This window comes from Theropithecus gelada, chromosome 12 (genome assembly GCF_003255815.1).
Source record: "Theropithecus gelada isolate Dixy chromosome 12, Tgel_1.0, whole genome shotgun sequence".
In the NCBI taxonomy this organism is placed as follows: domain Eukaryota; kingdom Metazoa; phylum Chordata; class Mammalia; order Primates; family Cercopithecidae; genus Theropithecus; species Theropithecus gelada.
The window spans coordinates 63946088-63967570 of NC_037680.1; the positions used below are offsets into that span (position 1 = coordinate 63946088).

General features: G+C 32.7%; 1 protein-coding gene across 3 annotated transcripts in view; it reads right to left on the reverse strand.

Moving 5' to 3' along the window:
• The window catches only part of CALCRL (calcitonin receptor like receptor), a 102741-nt gene that overhangs the window by 74032 nt on the left and 7226 nt on the right, over positions 1-21483 (reverse strand). Inside the window, exons 2-3 of one of the 3 annotated variants that reach the window (XM_025404552.1) lie at positions 16034-16092; positions 10775-10842 (exon numbers count right to left, since the gene is read on the reverse strand). The exons of the other annotated variants lie outside the window; for them this stretch is intronic. The gene's annotated coding sequence lies outside the window, so the exon portion shown is untranslated. The remainder of the gene's footprint in view (positions 1-10774; positions 10843-16033; positions 16093-21483) is intronic. 3 annotated transcript variants of the gene reach the window in all.

A 21483-nucleotide genomic window follows, 5' to 3' on the forward strand; every position in this document is an offset into this window, starting at 1 on the left:
GATTAAAGTAATCATTTAATAAACTAGATCTGGAAGAAGTCAAAGTTCTTTTATAAGATTATGACATAATATTAATAATTAACATCTTAGAAAAATCTCTTATTTACTGAACCACTGTTGTTTTTCAAAGAATAAGGAAAACATTATGATAAACCTCATTAAAAGAATACTTTATATAGTCTAATAGTTATAATTATATTTCTTCTTCTTTTGTATTTTTTTCAAAAGAATTTTTTTTTTTTTTGAGTTTTTTAAAAGAACGCATTAAAGCCAGTTATAAATTCTTGTCCACTACTGCCAGGAAAAACAATAAATCAATACGGCCTCATGCAACTTATTTGGAAGTCCAAAATCAATGGTAAATATTATAATATGAATTTACATTTCAGAAAAATATGTGTTCAAGTGCATTGTGAGTGAAAAAAAAAGAATTTTGAAATATGCATGTAAGAGATGTACTCTTCTGAGAGTAGAGGTGTGGGGAAGGTTAGGTTCAGAACAGAGGAAGAAAGTGAATTTTTAATATCTAGTCTTGGTTTATTTACACACAAATACAGAAATAATCCACATTTAGAGTTTTATTTTCCAATAGATTTAACATATCTGAATATTGGATACTTTGCGTGAGTTTTGTGAAAAGATTGAGTTAAAGATTTCAACGCCTTTGAGAATTTCCTTTGAACACACTAACGGGTATCTGTGAATACTGGCTTATTATATCATGGCTCATTTATAAGAATTTACATGTTGCCTTTCTTAGCTGGAACTATATGTGCCAGGAATAGGTTAATCCTTAGGGTTACATAGATCAGCAGCGAGACTTCCCACGTGGAAGTAGTTATATTCATCTTTCCCATCTGAAAATAACTTTGTTAGAAAATATCACGTATCTTCTGACTGCCAGGTGACTCATAGGAAAGTACAAGATACCTGAAATCAGCTACATAATCCTATAGTTCATGCACTATTTTCAAACACTTTGAAACTTACTGTTGGTAAGTAAATGTTTATCTGAATTATATCTAAATCATCTCTTCCATAATTACTCTTGTGATTGAAACCTTGTTAGGCCTCAGAAGCCTCGGGATATCAAAATAACTCATAAATTCCTATACCTCAGAACATCTGCACCTCAGAACATGAGACTTCCAGCATCCTGGAAAGTTCAAGGCATTTCTTAACCTCTCTAAAGGGATGGTCTGCAAGCCAGTCTCTTTCATAGGACCACCATAGATCATTCTTTCTCTAACATTCTGACTTAATTTGTCCATGACTTCTGCCTTTATAGTCAACTGGAGTGCCTTTACTCTGGCTACCATGTACTATTTTATGTTGACACTATCTCCTGATGCTCTCAAAGTCATCAACTCTTGGGGTGCCAGAGTCCTGCTACATTCTGTGCACAACTGGTGAAAAATGGCCTTCAAGTTTACCCTATGCTGTGCTGCCATCTGGGCCTATAGCAGCACAATTCCTGTCAAGAGTTTTATTAATTCCCTCATGAAAACACCATTTTCATATTCAGCTCTCTAGAAGCTCCAAACCAGTTCAGTGTCCAGTAAGCATAGACACCATGCCACCCTTTGAGCCTTTACATTCTCATTGTCACAAATTGGGTCTCCCAAACAAAAGAAAACCATCCAACTTTCTTTGTCCCTCTTCAACAAAATTCAAAGCTTCTTGGCACATTATTTCAAGCATGCAGATGACAGCAGGAGTGTAGTAGGAAGTGGACAAAAGGAAGGATATTTAGACCAAGTATTTTAACCTGGTTCCACTGTATGAATAAAAGGAAAGTAGACATTGTCAGGAATTCACTGACGCAGCATTAAAAAATCTATTACCAAAAGATCAAAGGTAGATAGCAGGAAATAAGATAAAGGACTGACACACAATTGTATCCACAGGTCAAGTGTTTTTATTACCAAAATTCCAATTAAAAAATTAGTGTTTCTAGAAAACAGATATTTATATCTGGGTTTGGGCACATTAAAAAATCAATGAGTTTTAAAAGTTGCATTTAATGAACAGAGTGCTTTATGTTTTTTTGTTTGCTTTACTAATGTGCCAGTTTGATGTCCCTGATAACAAGTCCAGCTTGATAGCCTTGCTAACAAATCCAGCTTCATCTAGTACAATAGAATATATTTTTTCTCAATTCTTTTCCATTTACTATCTGCTCAGTTTCTTAAGTTAGAAAATGACTTGACTAATTCAATGGACAATGGATTGGATATGAATCTAAAATGAGGCAGTTTCCTGAAGCCCAGACTTGACTGTACGTGACAATTTGCTTTGGGGCATTGTGAAACAGAAGATTTCTCAAATTTGTCTAATAATAGTGAGGCTCTTATAGTAAATATCACAGAATGCTTTGTTAAATTTGAAGTTCAGCATATAAGAACATGTCCAGAAGAACACATTAATGTCAGAAGACCCTACCTAATCTTGTCTCTTAAAGTTGTCAGCAACATGCTGATATCTTTATATCTGATATCTTTATCAGCATGTTGCTGATAACTTTAAGAGACAAGATTAGGTAGTTTGTGGACATTTTATGGAATAGTCAATACAAATCTATTGAAGAGAAATGGTATAATTCTGGTTGTAACACTAGATGACTATTCTATTTCTTTTAATTTTCTTGCTTCTCAATTTTTAATCTAAAATATGAGGGGAGTGTGTTAAAAAGATAAAAGGATCTTTGTAATCCTAAGAAGCTATGAAGATAATCTATTAGAATATTTAAATATAGGGATTTTGAAAGCTTGTATTCAGATATGGCATTAAAGTAATAAAGTTCCAATAGAGAAAATGAATTACAATTCACATTACAATATTTAGATAGGACTGTAAGAGAAATAAATGGCTCTTCCTTATTTCACAATAAAAATTTCAGACGAATTTGACCTTCAAAGATATAAGTCTGAACAATAATAATAGAACATAATAGAAAAATTGTTCTGACTGCAAAGAAATAGACCTTTCCCAACAGTCACTTCAAAATGCAAACCAGAATGTATGGTCTATATTGTTTTTAATTTAATGTATCTATGTTAACAAGCATACTTCTTCCTCTTCATTTTCATTGCATAAATTTTTACTTGAAATGCTTTTGAAGCAAAACTCATGTGCTTCAAAATTACTTGTATGTATGTTTTTTTTCACCAGCTGTACATATGACTGTAATTTCCCACCAAATATGGTATCAAATATGTAGAATCTGAGATGTTATAAAAGCATTCAAAATCATATTTTCCTCATAAAGAAAACACAAAATTGACCTTAATAGGATATTGTTGAGGAATATTTTAATTATCTGGCTATAAAGATAAATTCTAAGGTTTCCTAGGATTTAAAAAAACTTATTCTTTGATGGCAAAATTTACTCTAAAGTATTTTGCAACGGTGTGTGTGTGACAGTGTTTGAAGTGACAGGGAAACCTATGTCCTATGTGTGAAGGTATTGTTTTCTGGATCATTTATTGACATGTCTGAAGGCTTGGGAAAAAATTTAGGGTAAATAGAGAATAATGAAATTTCTCAGAAATAACTAAGCTTACTCCATGCAATAGAATCCCAAATGATTTGAAGTTAGACTTTATTATTAGTTATACAGTAAATGTGATAAATAAGTTCACCCTGTGAGATATAAAAAATAAAAAACTTTGGCATGACCATAATTCTTTTTTTATAGATAAGGGGCTCTCATGCCTAAAGCCTGGTTAACAATAGCCACATCTGATTTCAAAATATAGATATGCCCAATGAGGTAGTTCTTTACATTGGGAATTGCTAGTTAGGTATTGGTTACCCAATTTCTCTTATTTAAGGCTTAATAGATATTTGATGCCATATAGACAAAACATTTGGAAGAAGTTTCAAATTCTATCTGGAGATAGGTGTCATATAAAACAGCCTAAAAAAAAAAAATGCTTTAAAAGGCTTACTCGAGTTAACTAAAGGTTGGCAGACCCATTCGCCAGGCTTATTGAAACAAGCTTTACCCTCCTTTAAATGCAGGGTCTGTTTCTCATTGGCAGGAATGTTTTAGATTCAGCATATTAAAAGCTGCAGATATTTGTGTTGGGTTTTCCTTTGTGAGATATCTACAGCAATGTGAGAGAGCGAGTACATTTAGCCACAGGAGGAACTTCCCGTAAAATCATAGTAAATGACTGTGCTTTTCTTATAAGCCACACCCTTCCTAGGCATTTCTCAAATACTTTACATAGAAATTTGCTCACTTTAACAAAAATCAATAAATGCAACTAGCATTTCATTTGTTTTCATTAACTAGTAGAAATAGCAGTAATATATTGTTAATTATATTAGCAGGACCCTGTACCTTAATGCGACAAGTCAAAAGGCATCTGGCCATTCATAAGTATTGTGACTGATGGATTAATATCGACAAAAAAATTGGATAATCTTGGAAAAGCATAAAGATGTGCAATTTACAAAGAGCTGGCTGAAAATTAAGGAGAACTGGCAGATTTGAAACCATGACAGGTATAAATGAATTTGGCATGGCCTAATTAACAATTTTACTTCATCATATTCATACTGGAGTCTACATAATTTGGGAAGAGGAAATATTTTGTCAAAATTGATATATCCCATAAAATATAACTAACATACTTTGCAAGGAAGCTTAAGGAAGGCCTGGGAGACAAAAAGGACAACAAATATAACAATAATAATATTTAAGTGCAATAAAGTTTTTATAATGTCATTTTTCTTAAAGTGTTTTTCTACATAGGAGAAATCAACACTGCATTGACTGTTAGACTTAGTTTGGGGGTTTAATGGACTCTTCCTGAAATTTGGACTGAGGGATCAGATTATTAATGGTAGATCTAAATCTGTCTCAAAGAACAGTATTTGGACTCCAGTAAAACCTCTTCAGATACTCTTTGTTTAACTGCTTGTTTCAAAGGTCGATTCATTTTGGAAAAAGATTATGGATTTTTCTCACATTTTATGACAACATAAATGTTGACAACTTATGTTTTTGTTAATGTATAATGTTATTTTTTATCAAAAAAGCAAGCTATTTGCTAATAGTCATGTCACAAATATAATTATTATGCATAGAATTATACATAGAATTACTCAGTTTCAATGGACCTTTCTTAACTTCCTGATAATTTATTATCCTTTAAAACACAAGGGAAACCCATTTGGTATCTTCCACCTATAGCTTGAAAGTCTTATATTTATTTGCTTATTAGTAGTACATTTCCATTTGATACATATAATATCAGGTTGCATTATTCTAGATCCAATTTTTCCTTCTGTAAGTGAAGTTTATGAGATAAGGTTAGTTGTTCTAGTCACAAATGCATTGTACAATGAAAAGCAAGACATTATAACTCACCATATTTTCATGATAAGAAAAAATTGTATGCATATTTATTGATAAACATATTTTAAGAGTATTCCTTATAATGGAGGAAATGCAATGATGAATGAAACACTCTAGTAAAGAGCAGTGTGCTCCAAGTTTTTCTGCTGACACCTTGTGTAAAATAATTTTGAAAAAACATCACCCATTTCAACTGACAGATCAGTTGCAAAGCATGTAACTTTTGGCACATTTTAAATGTTGACATTCTAAACTATAACTGTTACATCATTTTAAAATTTCACAGTAAAACATAAATATAAAAGCAATTCAATATCTACCACATTCATTTAAAATAAATGAATGAGTTCTTCGCAGCGGTTGAAAATGATAGATCATTTCTTTCTCTCCTTGAAATCATATCCCAGTCCACTATCCACCCTTCATCTTAAAGAATTTTATTCTATTAAAATGTATTTTTATATTTTAAATTATTTTTAGTGATACCCTGAAAGAGAGCCAGGAAAACTCGTTATGTAGGAAAAAAAGGGAATAAAGGTAGCAAGAAGCAAGAAAGAAGATAAAGTGACATGGAAATAGATCATTAGATGAGCAGGTAACACTTTAAACTTTGTGAAGTGTCTGTCTTTTTTTTTTTTTTTTTTTTTTTTTTTTGCAGATGTGTGCATTGGTGTGAAGTAAATCTCTTCTAATCTTTTCTCATGAAAATCTTTACCCTGCTCTAAAATTTTTGCAACAAAATTTGTACGTAGATTAAAATTTTATTTTTAAAAAAATCCTGTCCAAATGGCAGCAAATGAATGCTTTTAAGAAGTTCTTCCAGATTGCATTACCACTATAACTTTTATCAAAAATAATGGCAATAGTTATCATGTTGATAATAATAGTAGCTAACACGTCTGGAAGGCTTACTAAGTTTCAAGCACTAATCTATACATTACCTATTTATACCTCTACTTGTAGCTATCTATTTATATACAGTGTCCACCAAATCTGGAAATACAAATGATATATAATAAATGATTCACTTATATATATTAGATTGTAATACTTTTAAAAAGTAATATTTGATTTTCTAGACTTTACGGTCACCTTACAACAATCATGTAAGGTAGGTACTATGATTAACCCAGCTTTACCAATGAGGGACCTGAAGCTCAGTCAGTTTATTAACTTTAACACATGATTAAAAATTGATTAATTCAAGGGTTGAATCAGGCAGTCTGGCTTTAAAATTTACACTCAAGATCAAAATGCATTATTATAGACTTTGAGATATAATTTGATTCTTAATCCATGTTAAACACAAGTAAAATTTTATTTGCCCTATATTATTTAATGAGATGAAGAAGGGGGAAGCTGACATGTCCTTTTGAAAGGAGGCTTGGCAAACATCAATGTACCCACCATCCTCATCCCCTTGTTTGTGGCCTAGGAGATTGTTATGCTTTGCAAAAATGCTCTCTAGTAAGATTCAGAATGGGTAATACAACACTTGTGTTTTTTGGTGTGGGGAGGGAGACGTAGGTAAAAGAGAAGAAGGAAGATTGTGAAGAGAGAAGTGGAAAAGGATAACTAGCTGGAAGCTTGTACCTTCGAAGTTTTCACTGGCAGATCAGTTTTAGGAAGGAGATCAAATCGAGTCTGAGGATCAGGAAATTGATTTCTGTAAAACAAGCTGTTTCTGCCTATGTGGTAAGAGTATGGATAACTCACTTCGTAGATCCTTGGTCTAGGGAAAAGTATAACACATAGTAAATGGGGAAACTCAATTCTACCAAAAATGAAAATGTTGTTGCATTTGAGAACCATTATGGCTGGCAATGTAGTAAAAAAGATAAATAAGACACTCATCCTAATTTAAGGTATAACAAATTTGAAAAGAAAAAAACGATAACTAAAGAATTTCATGAAGGTATTATCATCACTGCATATAATATGCTTTCTACTAAATTTCAATGGCAGTTTATGTTTACCTACTTACATATTAAATAATAGCTATTACATTGGCATCATAATTCCTCTTATGAGAGGAACTGTTCTTTCTGATAAATTAAAAATCCACTTAGAGTAGAGCAGACTCTTGGTCATAAATGTTATCAGGTGCTCAAATGTCAGGGGAAGAAGTCTCTTCTCCATGAACCAAATTAGAAAATGCGTTACTTTTACTCGTGCAACAGAAGCTGGAAAATGAGTGACAAAAGGAAAGAATAGGTAAAGACAAAATAAAGTCAAAGAGATAGAGAGAGGTCAGAATAGACTATTGGGAGAAATAAGTTATTCTAAAAATGGTCATTTATACTATTGATTTGAAGTTGTTTGCGTGGTGGTGGTATGTGAACCTCTCCCATATCTGCTACCGTGTAAATCTGTAATGAAGTCTACTATCTGTGTGAGTGAAATTTTTTACAGAGATCAACACCAGGGCTGTTTCAGGGATCAATGTAAAGCAGAACAACTTTATTCACTAAAGAAAAGTCTGATTAAGGGCAAATTAACAAGGACATTGCAGGGAAGCATATTCATGAGGGATTCCACCATTTTACAGAAAGAATAATAATACGAAAATCTTTTAGTGATGAAGGAGTTACTGGTAGACTTTCATGGCACTTAAGATGAGACCCTCAAGGCACATGATCAAGTACGATTACCAATACTTACTTTTTTAAGCCAGTGCCATATTTAGGTCCCAGCTTTATTTTACTGTGGTACATGTAAGTTAACATAAATGACAAGTCACGCTGACCTCATTTGTTTGAATTTTAACTACTTTAATTGGAAACACTGCTCATTACACAACAAAATGAGAATGAGTATTTTGTAAACATTCTGTTATAAAAATGAATGTTTTGAATCTTTAATTATGACCTGCAAGTCATTAATTGTGTCTCTCATACACATGGGAGTATACCTAATTTGAACTCTGAGCAATAGGACAGTGTGCTTTAAAATTTTAAAGAGATGATAAAATAATCATTCATAAAATTGATTTATTAAGCATACTTCAAAACACTATAAGCATAACTTTTCTGGAGTATTTTCATATATTTACAAATATATTTTTTAGTTTATATAATATGTTAAATATTGCTTCAATTTTAGCTGGATTAAAATTTAAATGCAAAAATGGACCTATTAAATGATTAGAAATTTATAAGTTAATATCTTTACTATTTTGGACTCTGAAAGAACTTTCCACAAGATTACTAAACTTTACCAATAACTAGAAATAGATGCTTCTGTTGCCAAAATTCAAACTAGCCAGAGACATTTCCCCTTATATTTGTTTATTTCCCACTTCTTACCCATCTGTCAAGTTTCAGTCAGCTGTATGATTAGATAAATAAAACCATAAAAAAAAAAAAAACCCTTGTAGTTAGAGGAATTGAACTATTACAAATCACATAGCTGGTTACAAAGAACTTCAGATGATATTTTATTTTTAGCTCTTATCTTTAGGTCAGAGAGTTATAGGCAGCTATTTCAGAATCTTAGAGCCGAAAGGGACCTGAGAAATCTTATAGAAAAATCTTCTCATTTTAGAGACACAAATTAGGAGCTCAAGAGGGTTTTGTGATTTGCTTTATATTCCACGGCAGTGGTAGAAGAGCTAAGACTGGGAACCCCCTCTCCTAAGTCTCTGTTCTGTACTTCTTTTATTATGTTAAAATGGAAACATATATAATTCAAACTAATATGATGGCAAACTGCAATCATAGTTCTCATTTAAATTTTTAATTTCCATAAAGATAATTTTTTTCTACCTCTGTCTTGCTGGAATTGAAGTGAATTTACACCTTAAACTGCACTATTAGAACAAAAAGCAACTCAAATGGCAGCCATTAACTTCTCACAGAAAATCTTTCCAATGCTCTACGAGTTCTGTGAGACCAGGCTAATGAAAAGAATGCACCTTTAAACTTGGACCTTTCATTTTCCGTTACTTCCAATGTATCTTCTTTAAACTCTCAAAGAGATGTTATAATTTATAAGTTGAAAAACACACTTGGAAAAAAATATAGTGTATTCCTCTCAGCGTTCACAGGAAGACATGACTGATACACACAGATAGTGGGAGGCCAAATCCAATTCTTCCCTGGTAAGTGAATTTTCTCCCATCGTGCTCTCTTTCCTATGTTTCTTTATTAAGCAAACTTTGGGCCTTTTGAAAGTTGATCTGGTATTACTTCACATAAAAACCATCAGGAAGAAAAATCCAGCTGTCAGATAGAAGTAGGCATTTTGAGCATTCAAATCTTGCTCTAAGGAACAGTGAGTCATGTGAAATGTAATGTGCAAAGGAAGCTGACACATGAAAGGACAGCACAACAATGATGAGTTCCCAAAGACATGCTGTGGGAGAAAGAACAATTATAGAGGATCTATTTTTGGGCCCAGCAGTATGAACTGGGAATTTAGAAATCACAGCTTAAGTACAGAAGGAGGAATGATGTCACCCAGTTTTAAATTTAAGAGAAAATAATTAGTAGCCTTTAGTTTTAATTTAGGTTATTACCATTTATTATGATGATACGTTATTGAATTGTCAAATTTCTGCAGTCTAAAAACAAGTTAATGCAGGACATTTAATTTTGTAGGAAAGGCAACTATGAGGTGTAATATTAATTGCATAACTAATATTTTATTTGCCGTGGTACTATAATGCCAAACATAAATAACAAGACAAACACATCTGGAACAGTAGTCTTTCTGGAAGCACCAATGCCCCAAAAGCCTGTAGTTAATGCCTAGGATTGAAAATAAGACCTCAGAGTGGCCAGGGAGTTCTAAAAATAATATTTAGAGTCATTTAAAGTTTTTTCCTTTGCTTATAAATAAGATATCATCTTATGTTCCAAATATAAGAAAGTTTTACATCCATTCATAGGACTATAACAGTAACAATGTGAATAGAAAATAAAGAACTCTATAGAGAAAAGGAATTTAGTTCAAATGAGCAATTTAGCCCTATTTTATCATGTTAAACATAATTTTTGGTATATATCCATATAATTATGGTTATAATATGTTTTATATAGTATATATACATATATGATGTCTGTGGCTAATTTTACAAAATAACTAATATTAATAAATCTACTAGGACACATTCAAATTAATTTGACACTCCTGGTAGTCTGGCCAAGAGAACAGCAATATGGAGACTAAGTCCACTGCCAAAGTCCCAAGGAAATAATTTTGTAAGTGTGACAGATGTCCATGATTCCATCTTTATCAGTATTTTGTTAGATTGCCTTTCAAGATTCTCTTTTATTCTAAAGTTAACCATATACCTTTCTGTGAAATACTTCTTACTATTGTTAACATGGTCTTATTATCCTCAACTGGAAATCCTACATGTACTTTCATTAGGTCATGGATGTTCTTTTGTAATATATGCAATACCTGAAAGTAGGGCCATCCAAAGTTTTGACAGGTGGTAGCACAAGTGGTTGGTGTATCATCGTAGGACCCTAGATGACAAGAGAACATTCCTGTGAATTTGGTAATATTATGAGTGAATAGTGGGATTTCTCAGAATTTAACTTCAAGTTAAATACTAGTGTGTTTCTTTGTTAAAACCATAAACATACATATTTCAAATGATACTTTTCAGTGGAAAGTTGGGAGGAGACATACCAGGTATATTGAGGTTGTCACCATGCTAACCTGAAAGTAATCAGTAACTTTGTTCTTGGCATCGTATGTCCTAAGAATGGGAACTCCAATGGGCACAAACGTGGACGCAGATAGTGCCTGTTGTTTAAGGTCTTGGCCCTAGGAAGATGTGTAATCTATGTTTGCATGGCTCTGGTCTACGGGCTGGGGATATGGTAGTCCCTGCTCTCATGGAGCTTATATTATAAGGAGAAAAAAAAAAGAAACAAATAAATATAAAAATGCCCAGTGTTGATAAGTGGCATGAAGGACAGTAAAGCAAGCTAAGGGAGAATAGGGAGAAATGTATGATGGTGGTATACCAGATAGAATAGTCATAAAAAGCGTCTGTGAAGAAGTGGTATTTGAGCAGTAGACCTGTAGTAAGGGAGCACACTACTCTTAACGTTTGGGAGAACAGTTGCTTTTAGAAGAAAGGATGACTGAGTCAATGGTTCTAAGGCAGGAATGACTTGGCTAGTTCAAAGTACAGAAAGAGAGTCAATATAGTCATAGTGGAGTGATTGAGGGCAAAGAGCATTCAAGAACTTGGTCAAAGAGGGAGCCAGAGGCCAGATCTTGTCAGTAATAAGTTTTAACTCTCTATAAACATAAGATGTTACTAACAAGTTAAATTCATTCCCTGTCAAACAAATATTGAAGTTACATAAATGTAGTTTACATACATCCTTTCAGGCTCAAACTAATGTTGAAAGCAAGACACAGCTAGTTTACCTTGCTTTGCGTTTATACACTGTTTGAATTTCAGGAACTTGAAAAATGTCAGAATTGCATTTTTTGAATTATTTATCTCAATTAACTCATATTGACATTTGAAAGGCTTTTAAAGATCTTGTGCTTATGGAGCATCAATTTTCTACTAGACCTAACAATAATCAGGTCTATTGCCAATAATTTCTTTAAAGTCAATAGAAACGTTTATGTAAACCCTCAAAAATATTCAGAAAGCTTATTATTAAAAGTAATCTCTGCAATTGAATCTTTTGTAAACCAAAAAACACTTCCAATTATTTTGAAAAATTACGTTGTAAATGTTTACACCTTCATGTGTTTTAATAACATATTATATATCACTAAAAATTGACTAGTATAATTAGAATCATGTGGTCGTATTAATTAGATGTGTATTTGTACATTATCAAAAAGTCTGCATATACAGTTAACACATTGCATAAAGATGTTTCAGTCAAAGACAGTCCACATATATGACTGTGGTACCATAAGATTTTCATACAGTATTTTTTACTGTCCTTTCTATATTTTGGTGTGTTTAACTACACAAAGACTTACCAGTGTGTCACAGTTGCCTACAATATTAGTACAATAATACAGATTTGCAGTCTAGGAGCAATAAGCTGTAGCAGGCTATCCTATCTAGGTTTCTGTAAGTACCCTCTGTAATGTTCACACAGTGACAAACTCACCTAATGACATATTTCTCAGGACATATCCCAATCCTTAAGTGACACCTGACTATATTTAGAATCTGGATTCCTAAAAGCTATTTCAGAAAAAATAAAAGTTCTTATTAGTCTCAACCTTTATTGGCATACATATGGAATTCAGCAGGTTCAAGGTTGAAGTTTATTTTTAGTATTTTCCCAACTTGCTAGAAAATACCACTAGAAGTAGAAATACTCAGAAGCATTATTTTTTTTTCTGCATGGTTCTTTTTTCATCCCTGTCGAAAATGCTATGAAAGAACCTTTCCAGCTTTTTGGTGTTTGGGACATGTAAATGGTCACTTCTGGCTATCAGCAAATTTATTGATGAGTTAACTTTGGTTAATAAACATGTTGCATATATTAATAAAATTACAATGTATGTGTGAACATGTACTTACTACCTCTTTCTTCTGAAAAATATCAGTTATCTGTGATATCAAACTAAGTACTAAAATAGGTTAAATTCAAGAAGAAAGGATGAAAACAAAACATTATTAAGCCCCAATGTAAAAGATAAAAATACCTAGAGAAAACTCAAAAGAAAGAGCTAATTTTGTTCAAGTAGCAAAACTGGTGAAATGGTTGGACAATAAAATCCTAATCAACTAAATCTGGAAAACACAGAAAAGTAATACAGCAAATAGGGATAATACCTAGACTTTCTTGATATGATGTTGCCATGGTGAAATATAACAACTTAGCTGAAGAAAAAAAATATATAAACCTAAGTATATTTATAAAGGGAAAATCAGAACCTTGAAGAAATATACTGGTTAAATTCAGCTGATGGCTATAAAGGCAATCAATCGAATTAAAAAATGAGGAATTATGTGAAAAACACAAACTTCAATGCTTTCTATGATGTTTTGACGTGTAAGAAATAATTTTTTACAATAGGTAGAAAGAGACACAATCACTCTCAGGAGATATGCAAGCTTCATAAATTATTGTAAATGTGCAACCAGTTTTTTAAAAAGAACACATAAACACCCCTGAATAGAATTATTCATTTTCCTCCTCTCTTTATTTTTCAAAGGAGATTTTGATAGATATTAGTTTTTGAATAAAGAGAAATAGAAAGTTAGAGCTATAATTCAAGACATTTTCTATCTGTGTTCTTGTTCATGATGAGAAATGTTCTTCATGCATATCCAATTTTAAAAGCAATAAAACATATTTTTCCTTTCCCTGGACCATCTAACCAAAGAGAGATAGTTAATCCTTCTCTTAAATAGTTAAAAGCAAAAAGTGACTTAATTATAACCCTGCAATATTAAGTCACTGCCATTCAATTAGAAACAAATGTTTCAGAGGAAAATTTTAATTCATTTAGCTTACAAATTCATTGTGACTCATAATAAGGAAAATGCAGTTTAAAACCACAATGAGATACTATGCTACACTCAACCGACTAGCAACAATTAAAAAGTTTGACAGTAATACACAGCATTAGAAAAGATATGATGCAATGGAAACCTCATACACTCTTGGTGGGAGTGTAAATTGGCATAAGCATTTTAAATTGCTAGGATCCTGAAATCTCACTGAAAAATATATCCTCAAAAAAACATGGACATATGTGTACCAGGAGATATGTTAACAAAATGTTCATAGCCTCATTGTTTGTAATAGCAAAACTGTGGAAGCAATCCAGATGTTCCTCAGCAGGAAAAAGGATAAATACATTGTGTTACATTCATACAATGGAACACTGTAATAGTGAAAGGAAAGAGCCACAGCTATACCCATTAACAATGATTTATCTCAAGAACATAATGCCGAAAGGAAGAAGCAAGTCTTCAAAGAATGTATTCAAGATAATTCCAGTTTCATTAAAGTAAAAATAAAAACAGAAAAATAACGTAAAAGTTTGCCCAGAAACCATATGTGGTAAAGTCATAAAGTAAAACAAGGAAATGATTAGTACAAGCTCAGGGTAAAGTCCATGTGAGTCAATCAGGGAAGAACATGATGGACAATCTTGGGTCTAAGTATACAGGAGTTTATTTATTTAAACAGTATTATGTGTATGAGTTAGACTGTCCTTGTTTTGCTGTAAAGAAATACCTGAGGCTGGGTAATTTATAAAGAAAATAGGTTTAATTGTCTCACGGTTCTGCAGGCTGTATAAGCATGGCTCCAGCGTCTGTTTCTGGCAGAGCCTCAGGAAGTCTACATTCATGACAAAAGGGGAGCTGACATATCCTCATATCTCGTGGAGACAGAGGGAGCAAGAGAGGGAGCAGAAAGGTCCTATACTCTTTTAAACAACCAGACTTTGTGTGAACTAACATAGCGAGAACTCACTTATTACCAAGGGGATGGTGCTAGGTCATTCATGATTCAATCTCCTTCCACCAGGCCCCACCTCCAACGCTGGGAATCACATTTCAACATTCAACCTTCATATGAGATTTGGAGGGGACAAACATCCAATCTATATCAGTATGGTATACATAACATTCTACATATGAAACTACATTCTACATTCTACATCTAACATTTCTACATAAGAAAATTAAGAAAATTTCTTAATTATAAAGGTTTTTGTAGAAAAGTATGCAGAGCATAATTCCCTCCTACAGAATGATGTATTTGTTATGAATCTATGGATCAACATATATGAAATGCAATTTATTAGGGAAAGGTCAAGGGATCTAAGTGGGAGATGGAGCTGCCTTATACAGTACTGATCCTATTTGAAAGTTTATTATGTGATTTAAATGTACAAATTCCATTTGATTTCAAGTTAATTCTTATATATACAAAGGAACTTTGGAACAGCAATAATTTCTAACCCTTAAATCAAGGAGTGTGTGTGTGTGTGTGTGTGTGTATTTACCCCTGAATCTGATGAAGGTGAAAGGGGTCTACAAATCTATAATTTGGATTATCACCAAGTTCCTAAGATTTTTAAGTTAGAATGATTCAGACAGGAAAAATGTGCCACCAAGTCACAGAACTAATCATTCTCAGCCCAGAATTAAAATAGGAAGTATTACATACATTTTGTTATTTATGGGTAGCTCAGTATACATTTATAGTTATTGTTTAGTTATTTGTGAAGACAATCACTTGATTTAAACATGTGTCCTATTTACTGACTTATTTTGTTATTGTAAGTTTGACTCTATTGGGTTATTATGCCTTATTCACACAACATCCAAAATACAGAAAAGAGAACACTATCTCAGGGCACACATGCATCACTTAAGCATCATCTCCATCTGTCTGTTGAGCCATCCCAGACTAATTTGGTAGGTTCAGAATAAGCAGAGAGATTTTCACTTTACCAAACAGCACTGCTGCTTTAAATGTGATATGACCAATGTAGCCCAACCTGTTGAAGTCCTGAGAGACTGAGACAGATTTTATGACCCCTACACTTAAAAGCAGAGTAATTATCTTGACCAATTGGGTTCAATCCTGAAACGCAAGTCAGTTATTACCACCCAGGAAGTGGTATTTACTTTTCACAATTTTTTAAATAAATACTTTTCAGTTCTTATCAGAAGGAATAACCCTGAGGCTTAACACTCACCATGCCCCAATTGAAAAGACACATTAAAGGTTTACCGTCCAAAATTTTAGACCAAGCATCTGGAAGATATTTGCATGTCAACTAAAAATGGTACCCATTGAAGTGCCCATTGTCCATGGCCATGTAGACAAAGCATCTCATCTTAATTTATGTGATTCGGCACTGGATTTTTATAATGTAACAAATTACAAATCTAGCCAATCGAATGTCTTATTGGACTAATTTATCTTCCTTTACAGCCTCTCCTTTTATCTTCTCTTTCTTTTCCTGTGTTTATTCTGTTTGCTCCCCTTTTCTTTTAAGGTTTCTCTTGCTTTCAAATTTCAAACCTCCCTCTGATCTTTTAACTTGGGAGCAATAATTACTAAGTTAATATTGTTTTTACAGTCATATATTTCTATTCTTTAGATGCGAAGTTTTTTCGTTACACTCTGTTCTGGTTGGCTTTTCACTTTTTAATCTTGTTCCTTCCATTTCAAATTTCATCAGCTTTTGGGTCAATCTCCCAAGACTTCACGCTGCCATTTGTAAAAGCCACTGTCACCAGACCTGAAACAAAATGCATTGCTCTGGATTTACTCAAAAAGAGCAAAGTTTAGTATGTGCAACACTTTAAAATATTAAATTCAATTTTAAATACATATTATTTAAAACTGAGATACATATAGGCTGGGCATCGTGGCTCACACCTGTAATCCAAGCACTTTGGGATGCCAAGGCGGGCGGATCACGAGGTCAGGAGATCAAGACCATCCTGGCTAATACAGTGAAACCCATTCTCTACTAAAAATACAAAAAATTAGCTGGGCGTGGTGACAGGTGCCTGTAGTCCCAGCTACTCAGGAGGCTGAGGCAGGAAAATGGCGTGAACCCGGGAGGCGGAGCTTGCAGACTGCACTCCAGCCTGGGCGACAGAGCGAGGCTCCATCTCAAAAATCAAAAATCAACAACAAAAAACACTGAGATACATATAAACCTGGAGAGCACATCTACTTTAGAAACATCTGAGGTGAATAATTAGTTAGCAATAGGAATTAATTAAAACAGGACTTATCAGAGAAATCTTAATAACATTTGTTTGTAAACAAAATCATGAATTATAAAATTGATTTAAGGTTATATTTCATGTTGTAGACTAGTCGGTTATGTCACTGGTGTTACCATCAATCTCTGGAATAGACATACTTAACACAGTCAAGGCAATCCAACATACAGAGAGCTAAAACAAAAAACAAAAAAAAAACAAAAAAAAACTACTAAAAAAGTTTGATTTTTACACATACCCCCAAAATCCACTCTGCAATACAGAGTACATTGTAATAATTAGCAAAACTATTTAAAATTTATAGAAATGTTTTTACATCTAATTTAGGATCAAACAATTTTTCAGACTTCAAAATAACCTTAATTCAATCTACAAGTAGTATTTTGTCAGAAAAGGCTCTCAAGGATATTTGGTGTCCCCACTGAATCTAGGTGAGAGTGAACAAGTATTTTGGCACAGGCTTTTTCTAAACAAGAATATTGTGAATAACCATTTGTTATTGCAGGGACTGGTACTAGCTTGAGAAAGTGTGACATGCCTGCTCACTGTGAAAAATTAGTCATCTTTGCACTCAAACTTTAAGGGCAAAGTATACAAATCCAAATTTCTTTCAAGGCTTTTATTTATGTAGAGTTTGTCTTAAGTGCCTTTTACATTATTTCATCAAGCCTATTCAGATTAGAAATTTCCACTGTCTTGTCTTTTTAAAGACAGCCCTATTTTATTATTTTTTTCTATTTTAAGCTCCTTAGGATAAAGAAAATGTGTTGTAGAATACTGAATTATCTTGCCATATATAAACTTACCAGAAGCAAAGTGACTAATTTTAAAAACAAAATATAGCTTTTCAAAGGACATGCTTATCTGTTTTATAATAATAACTTTATCAAAAATATGCTGTTTGATAATGACTATATCAAATAAAGTCAGAAAGTTTAGGGATAAGAGTTAAGAAACAGGAAAGGTTGGTTGTAAGAAGAAGCAATTTGACAATTTTAAAAAATGTTTTGTGTGATAGTTCATCTAAGACAGAGAGTTATTTAATCCAAACCAGTGTGTTGCTTATGGTTTAAAATCCAGTCAGTAGTGTGATAAGAGAATATGTAGAAGAACAGTAAAATTACAACTTTGACACATTTTGTATACATATTTTATCTGAATACTGTGGATGTATGTTGGTAATTAGTATTTTTCTCAAAGTAAAGTTATTGTTTTACTGAATGACATACATATTTGAACTCAGAAGAAAGAAAACCTTAATAGTGGTATTTCTAGATAAATTAATAATTTGAATTCTGCTTTAAAAGAAAACAATAAAGTTAACACTGAATCTCAAACAAATGGGGAATCTAAATGAGAAAATAAAAGGTGTATTCTTATAATATGAGTTGTGTCCATTCAGAAGATAACTTGTGTAAAGATTCATAATGAGGCTTTCAAACAAATTATGATTTATTTAATCACAAATATGTATTTCAATTTATAAAATAGTCCTTTGACTGTAAGTTTAGAAAACTTCCATAACCATACAATGATGTAAGGTCATTGACAGTTGGCATTGTTTTTGAGTTATCTGTATTTACACATCAACACTGAAAAGCTTAATAAATTACAGACTAACAAACATGTAACTTACTGTTTACCAAACAGATGTAAAACTTTTTGGCAATTAAACAGAATTTGTATTATGCTATAGATGTTTTCAGAAAAGATTACTTTTCTTTCCTTCAATTTCATTGCTAAGTTTCTGTGTGCGCCTGTGTGTTTTTTTATTTTTTTTTCCCTCCTTGTATAGGCTCTTTAGTGCTATTGTCCAGAAAGGCAATAAGTAACGGAATAAGGCTTTTGTTGGGAGGCAAGAGTTGGCAAATCAGCCAGTTTCAACAAGAATTCTGCCAGTTTTAGCCATTGTGTGGCCATTTGGGGAAAGGCTTCAACATTTTATGTTAAAATACTGAGTGATCTTCTCATTTACCCTAATTTGAAAGGTCATTCCCTGGAATTTAGTAAAATCTGAACATTAAGTATATTACAGGAAGCATCTTCTAACTTTTTTCCTTTCAAAGTCAGTGAAGGAATACATATTAGGTTGAAGTAAGAATTAAAAAATGAAAATTAATTTTTGAATATTTTCTTTTTGGAAATATACAGTGATTCTAACACCTTCAGTATTTTTACTCTAGCATCTCTTGAATAATATATAAACTCACATGAAGCCAATATCCAGTTTTCTGTGAATTAGACTCTAGCATAAAGAAACATTCATTAATTTATTAATTTATTCATTTAAATATTTAGTAAACAGTTTTAGGGCACCTAATATACAGCACTTATCTAGGTGCTTCATATATATTAGTGAAATGAAAATCAGGCAGGAATCCTTGCACTGGAGCTTACATGTTAGTGGGTGGATGGAAAATAAAAAATAACAGCAAGGTTGGGTATGTAACCAACCTTGGGGTACGCCTGTAATCCCAGCACTTTGGGAGGCCAAGGTGGGTGGATCACTTGAGGCCAGAAATTTGAGACCAGCCTGGCCAACATGGCGAAACCCCGCCTCTACTAAAAATACAAAAATTAGCTGGGTGTGGTCATGCTGAGGTAGGAGAATCGCTCAAACCCGGGAGGCAGAGGTTGCAGTGAGCCAAGATCATACCCCTGCACTCCAGCCTGGGCAAGAGAGCAAGACTATTCAAATAACTAAATAAATACAAAACAAAACAAAACAAAACAAAAAAACAGTAAATATGTAAATTATAGTAGATTGGTGCAAGATGATTAGTATTACAAGAAAAAAGGACGAACTAAACTAGATGAAGAAGAAAAGAGGTCTGTGGTGGTATAGACGTAGGTTGATTTTAAATAATTATCGATGTAAGCTCTTTAGAAGAGTTCACATTGGAGCAAGATTGCAGGGTGGTGAGGGACTTAGGTATATAAATATCTGAGAGAAGAACATTTTATGCTAATTGAAAGAAACCTACAAGTAATTCTTAATTCTCCTTTAGAAAATGTATATATCCTTCTTTAAATCTGTGCCAATTGAAATCAGAAGTACTGGCAATAAGTAAACTTGTCTAGAGGTGAAGGACTTGATAAATGGAAGAAGAGACATTTAAATCTGGAATACAAGATCTATAGGTCCATAAGTAAGGAAGATAGCACTCTTTTCATATTCAGATGCTAATGTGATGCCTATGTAATGTAGAGCAAAAGACAAATAAACCTAGAAATTATTAAAATAAATACTCCTTCATACTATTATGAGATCATTGTATTACTATTATAATCTTATATCAATGAAATTATATGATGCACAATGATCTTTGTTCCTTACCAAAAATTTAATTTCATTGCAAACAGTTGGTAAACTGGAATGGATATACTGTTATAACTGATGTCCCTATACATATTAGGTTGAACTAAAATGTCTAGACAAATAAAAAAGCATGTCTGTTATAAAGACTGTTTCCCTTCCATGATGATAACATCACGCAACTATTTCTGTAGGGAAAATGTAGACCAGAATGTAGGACAAGCCTTTAAGTCTAAACTATTTTGAGTAAGGGGGTAGAACGTTGTCAGAGCGTAAACATCTAACATCTTTTATTTCTTTTTAAAAAGCACATGCCATTTCAAGACCTACACCATAGTTAGATTTAATGAAACATTGAGATGGAGTCTCTCTTTTCTAAGTTAGGAATCCATTAACTAAATTTATTTAACTTATCCAGGCCTCTAGTTTAGGAAGCCACATGTCATATTTAAGGTTTTGAACATACGCAGTCTTTTACGGTACTGGAGTCAGGACAGTTGAGAACTTGCTGAACGAACTTAGCTTTCAGGATTCGTATGAAAAGTTACACATTTAATGGATGTTTTTGAAGAATGCTTGCATTATATCTAAACTCAAATATAAAGTCTTTGTTAATTTTGGTGTGTATTTACTTTGAAGGAAGTAGACTGGAATTTGGTTCATTAAATATAAACATATATTAATTTTATGATCAAAATGACTTTCACTGATAACATGGAACATAGAACAGGAAATCCTTTTGGAAAGTGCATAATTAAGGAAGTTAGCTATTGTGAGAAATTCAATTAATTAAAAAATTAAACAATATTTAGGAAAATCATTATATGAATTTCACTCCTGCCAGGTTGTTCCAGGCCTTAATATTTGCTCATATCTCATTTGAAGGCCTTCCTATTCAAATTAATGAAGACAAATATTCATCAAATCTTTATTCTTAGGAATATCACTTTCTTTAACCATGGTATTTGCAATGGAATTAGACATAAAAATATTTTTTTTCAAAGTAGGAAAGGTAAAAATTATATTAGAAGCAATTGAAAGGGAGATATTTCAGAATATCTTAACCAAAGAAAACATAAAATTGCAAAC